Source organism: Berghia stephanieae, chromosome 12, assembly GCF_034508935.2.
Source record: "Berghia stephanieae isolate SIO BIC M18660-M18661 chromosome 12, UCSD_Bste_1.3, whole genome shotgun sequence".
Taxonomy (NCBI): Eukaryota; Metazoa; Mollusca; class Gastropoda; order Nudibranchia; family Aeolidiidae; genus Berghia; species Berghia stephanieae.
Window position 1 is genome coordinate 17,455,035 of NC_088371.1, and position 5,917 is coordinate 17,460,951.

The following is a 5,917-nucleotide window of genomic DNA, read 5'->3' on the forward strand; positions in this document are numbered from 1 at the left end:
TGTCATGAGCATCGGATTCTGACGTCTCATAGTGGGCAGGGAGGTACTTACTGTGTCTTCTATCCCCCTATATGTTTTCCAACTAGCTTTCAGTCTTCGTCTTGGAATGAGATTATTTGGTTTTGTCCTGGCTGGATACCCTGGCTGAGAGGGAAACAGTCAAATGTATAGTTATTATTTTGGGAGATGATATTTTTGTCCTTATAAATCATCTCTCTGTTATGTATTATTATTATATTTGTTGTTTTGAATTTATAATGTAAGCATTTGCTCGCGTCTGGATGAGACTTTTAGGTGATCTCAAACTAAGTACATTGATGGTATGCCCTTGGAATCTACACCAATTGCCTATTTTTACCATTCCCCTTAGCACTACCTTTTCTTGGGTGCTTTAATTGTAATTCTAGAACTTTTTGCTATCCCATATTATCCCTCTTTACTGGCGCTGATATAACCTAAATGTGTTGCAAGCGCTGTAAAATCCTTAAAAACAAAAACAAACAGCATCGGATTTTGGCATGCTTGGATCCTTTTTACTTCTCCCAAGGGCTGTACAACCTCAATATTAATGAATGCATTATTAAGTGAGAATCATTATAAATGCAGTTAGAAATTATACATTTTGGGTTTAATTCAGATTAAGGTTTTTGTTTTTTTTTACTCCAGTGAAATTTTGATTTTTTGATAAAAATTATACACATTTTTTATAACCTGCATGTGGAAGGCTGGTTATCTGGTCTGTCTATGAAAATGTTTATAGGCCTGCGGGAGGTGTTGAGGTGTGAAAGAAATCCAGTCTCACCGTTTAATGAGTTGCTTACATTACAATACCTCTTTACCTTTGGCCAATATGTGACCCATCATGCCAGTCTGGTATTATGTCGGAACGAACTGAGTTAAGAGAATTTAGTCAATAATGGTCGAAATGATCCGATGTAGAAAATAGATTTTTTAAATGTTTTTGTGTGTGTGTGTTGTTTTTTGGGGGATTTTTTGTTTGTTTTGTTTTGTTTTGTTTTAGTAGAAGGATCAAAACTCTTTGTCTTCAGTGAAGGCATTTCTAACTTTTAACTCAAATTATTTAAGTTAAGCTTAAAATTCAACTTTTTGTCACGATGTTCACCTCGACATACAAAAAATCCATTTTGACATAATAGGTCACACGCACACCTCTTTTCTGATCAGGTGATCAAGATTTTAAAATTATTATTTCCATTTTGTTTCTGTCATGTGATAGACTGACATAAGTGTGGTTTTGATAATTGCTTGCTTTGGTTTTGATTATTTTTTTGGTTTGTTTTTTTTTAATGTTCATACAGATTTGTACTCCTTTATCTTACCATGAATAATTTACAATTTTATCAGGATTAGATTTTATGATTTTTTTATTTTGAATTTTTGGTAATATTGATGTATATGTTATAATGAAGAAAAAGAAAAAAAGCTACAAAGTTTACTTGATTTTTTTGAGCAATTGTTCCACATTCCTTACACATATTCTACTTTGATGAGATTAATTTTAAAATTAAACATGTTTGGATGTTGTATATATATATATATATATATATATATATATATATATATATATATATATATATATATATATATATATATATATATATATATATATATATATATAAGGCTGCTGGATCAGCTGAAAATTGACTCGTGATTTAGATATATAAAGGTTAATGTCGGTTCAGTGTTTTATTTTTGTTTTGTTTTTTATTTATGTTAATAGATTTACATGCATATTGCTAGTCTTTACCATGCCACTAACCTCGTTATCACCAACTTTATGACAAGCATGAAACGATGGAACTGCTTTGAGTTTGTTGAGGTACAGGGTAAGGCATTTTAGAACACCCTTGTATTATTATTATTATTATTATTATTATTATTATTATTATTATTATTATTATTATTATTATTATTATTATTATTATTATTATTATTATTATTATTACTATTATTATTATTGTTATTATTATTATTATACCACCAACTCCTTACACTGCCAGATATGTTCAGATTTCTGTCCTTACAAGCTGCAAGGCTGGTTTATACGTCATCTTGGTTCTATATATATAACAGTGATTTGATGATTGATTCTTTTTTTTAAATTTTGTCTTGACGTTTGAATGAACAATTTGTAGAAAGTCAACACAATAGAATTTTTGCCTTAAAATACTGTATTGTTTGTGAACAAATGCCTCTTCTAACTTCAATGGTGATAATTTTTTTATTTAAAAAAAAAAATTTTTTTTTTTGTTTTGTTTAATTGACAAAACACGTTTTTGAGCATTTTAGCCGGTGAACTTTAACTCCAATTACCGAGACTGATTAAGATGTCGACCAAAGTGTCACCAATTCTCAAACCTGGGACTCCATGGGGAAGCCTTAGGTTAAATTAATAAAATAATCATAATAGTCTTTCTATTTCTAATTAATAAAGTAAAAAAATTTCTGGTCAAAAAAGCGAAAAGGATGTTTTGTCAGTTTATGACAATGGTTCTAAGTGTGTAAAGGTCTTCTTTTTCTCTGTATTTCTTATTGTCATGTTATTTAAATTTCATGATGTTGTCTCAATTTACTGGATGATATACACATATTTTACATGTTCTTAACACTATTGATGACTTACATTTATTTTACTAAGGCTTGCTGTGAAATTGAAGCCGAGATGTTGAAAAATCGTTTTGAAATAGTCAGCACTTTTGAAATTTTTCACTTTGTCATGCGCTAAAAGATTTAGTTGTTTCAAATGCATTGCTATCATCATGGTCGTCATTATTATTATTATTATTATTATTATTATTATTATTATTATTATTATTATTATTATTATTATTATTATTATATACATATATATATAATGAGTAAAATCAACTCACATTTCGTCCAACAATACTTTTCATAGTGATGTTTTGAATTTGAATTGAAGAGAAGTCGTTCATCTGTCTCTAAACGGTTGAATTGACGAAATCTCTCAGAAATCTGGTACCTATTGATTCTTGATGGACCTTTTTACACGCGTGTGTAAATGGAATTAGCATGTTGGATGCCATAGAAAAATGGCATCTAGGGTGGGGTTTGGTTTGACCTCCCATGGAGGTCACCTGCTGTGTCCTCTACACACCCCACTCCCCCCCCCCCCCCCCCCCTTTCATTTGTTTTCCGAGCTAATTTCTATCTTTGTCTTGGAGTGAGATTACTTGGCTTGTCCTGCCCTTGGCTGGTACTGGTAGGGAGAAAGTCAATGTTGTGTTAATACCTGTAACAAAGATTACTAATATGGCTGCTCATAACTTTACAGAAGAATTTTTGTTGTTTTAGAGATTTGATACCTATAGTCATTTTGTATTATCTCGTCACTTACTCTATAACAGTATGGTTTTTTAATTTTTTTTTTGCTATTATTTTATATACACTAGATGAGTCATATATATATATATATATATATATATATATATATATATATATATATATATATATATATATATATATATATATATATATGCTGCATTGTGTCACTTCCGTATTCCTCTCATAAATATCTAATTTTGTTAACATTATTTACAGCTATATTTTAGTTGCTTTGCTTCCTGTTTTGAATTCATTATTTTATCATCATCATCACTATCATCGTCATTAATATTATTTTTATTGTGGTCTGTGACTTGAACTTGAATATCAGCTTGCAATGTTTATTTCAACACAATGAAACTAAAACCATGATACAAATTTTACATCACAGTAACAGTGTTCAATTTCAATTATTTCCTCGTTTCATTTTACAAGTTTCGCAGGATGTTGGTGAAATTGTTGATCCTGGGTGGGGTTCCTGACCTCCCATAGTGGGCAGGGAGGTACTTACTGTGTCTTCTATCCCCCTATATCTGTTTTCCAACTTGCTTTCCGGGTGGTTGGATGGGAGCATCACCCTTGAATCATATACCTATGATGTTCGCATGGGTGTACGATCCGATGGTGATGTCGTTTCTTCTTCTCTTTACTAGCCTATCCTGCTTCTTTGGTTTGTGATTGTATTTTTGACAGGGGATATTTTTTTTTCTGTAAATCTTCTGCCTGTTTGTTCTTGGTTATTTATAATTTAGCTTATGATATCTTTAGGTTATGATTTTGATTTACATTTGTACTATTTTTGTTAGATTGCTTGTTTTTTTGTTTCAGCGGTCTCTCATATAACCTCAATTGTGTTGGAAGAGACCTAAAGCAACAAACAACAAACAACAAACAACTTGCTTTCTGTCTTTGTCTTGGAATGAGATTATTTGGTTTTGTCCTGGCCCTGGTCGGATATCCCTGGCTGAGAGGGAAACAGTCAAATGTATAGTTAGTTTTGGGATATGATATTTTTTTCCTTGCAAATCATCTGTTATGAGCTGTATTGTGATTTATTTACGTGTTATATATAATTTGTAAACATTTGAGTGTGTTCCTTTTAGTGGGGACCTGTGCTTGTGTCTGGATGAGACTTTTAGGTGATCTCAAACTAAGTACTTTGATAGTGTGCTCTTGGAAGCTACGTCTGTTTCCTATTTGAAGCAATTCCCCTTTGTCTTACCTTTTCTTGGGTGCTTTAATTGTAACTCTAGAACTTTTTACTTTCCCATTTTCTTCCTTTTTACTGGCGCTGATATGACCTAAATGTGCTGCAAGCGCCGTAAAACCCTTTAAAACAAACAAACAACAAGTTGTTGATCAGGAAGGCCCTGCATTCTTTCCAGCTTGTAATTTATCCCTTTAATTTTAATTATTTTTTTTTTACTTTACACTATGAGAGGGTGGGGTGGGGGGTGATGATTTCTCTCTCTCAAGAAAAAAAAAAAAGATAACCAAATATTGACTGGGTGGGGTCTTTTGGCCTCCCACGGTGGGCAGGAAGGTCACTTTTGCTCTGTCTCTTATGCATTTCCTTTTCCAAGTTGCTTTCTCTCTTTATCTTGAAATGAGAATGAGATTACTTGGTTTTGCCCCAGCTCTGGCCATAGTCCTTGGCTGGGAAGGAAACAGTCACACGTATAGTATAAGTGGGAGATGATATTTTTCCCCCTTGCAAATCATCTCCCGGTTGAGTACTTATTCTGTGTTTTAAATGTATTTTAAGTGTCTTCCTCTCAGTGGGATCCAGTGCTTGTGTCTGGATGAGGCTTGTTAAGTTATCTTAAACTAAGAACTCTGATGGTATTCTCGTGGAACCTGGGTGGGGTTCCTGACCTCTCATAGTGGGCAGGGAGGTACATACTGTGTCTTCTTTCCCCCTATGTCTGTTTTCCAACATGCTTATTGTCTTTGTCTTGGAATGAGATTACTTGGTTTTGTCCTGGCTGAGAGGGAAACAGTCAAATGTATAGTTAGTTTTGGGAGATGATATTTTTTTAAATTGTAAATTATCTCTGTTATGCACTGTATTATGTTTTGTTTATGTATTATATATGCGTTGTAAACATTTTAGTGTAGTCCTTACTTTTAGTGGGGGCCTGTGCCTGTGTCTGGATGAGACTTTTAGAGGATCCTTTGTCTGCCTTATTCTTGGATGCTTTAATTGTAATTCTAGAACTTTTTACTATCCCATTTTATTCCTTTTCACTGGCGCTGATATGACCTTAATGTGTTGCAAGCACCGTAAAACCCTTAAAAACAAAAACAAACATTCTCGTGGAATCTATTTTTGTTTCCTATTTGAACCAGTCCCCTTTGTCTTTCTTTTTCATTGCAGTATTGCAGGGCAATTTTAATTGTAAATCTAGAATCTAATTTTCTTCCTTTTAGCTGGTGCACATATGACCTTAATGAATGTGTCGCTAGCGCCATAAAACCGTTAAAAATAACGTTAAACAACCATTAAGTGAACTAGTCCACAGAGGCTAAGTTTCTTGCTCAAGCACAAAAT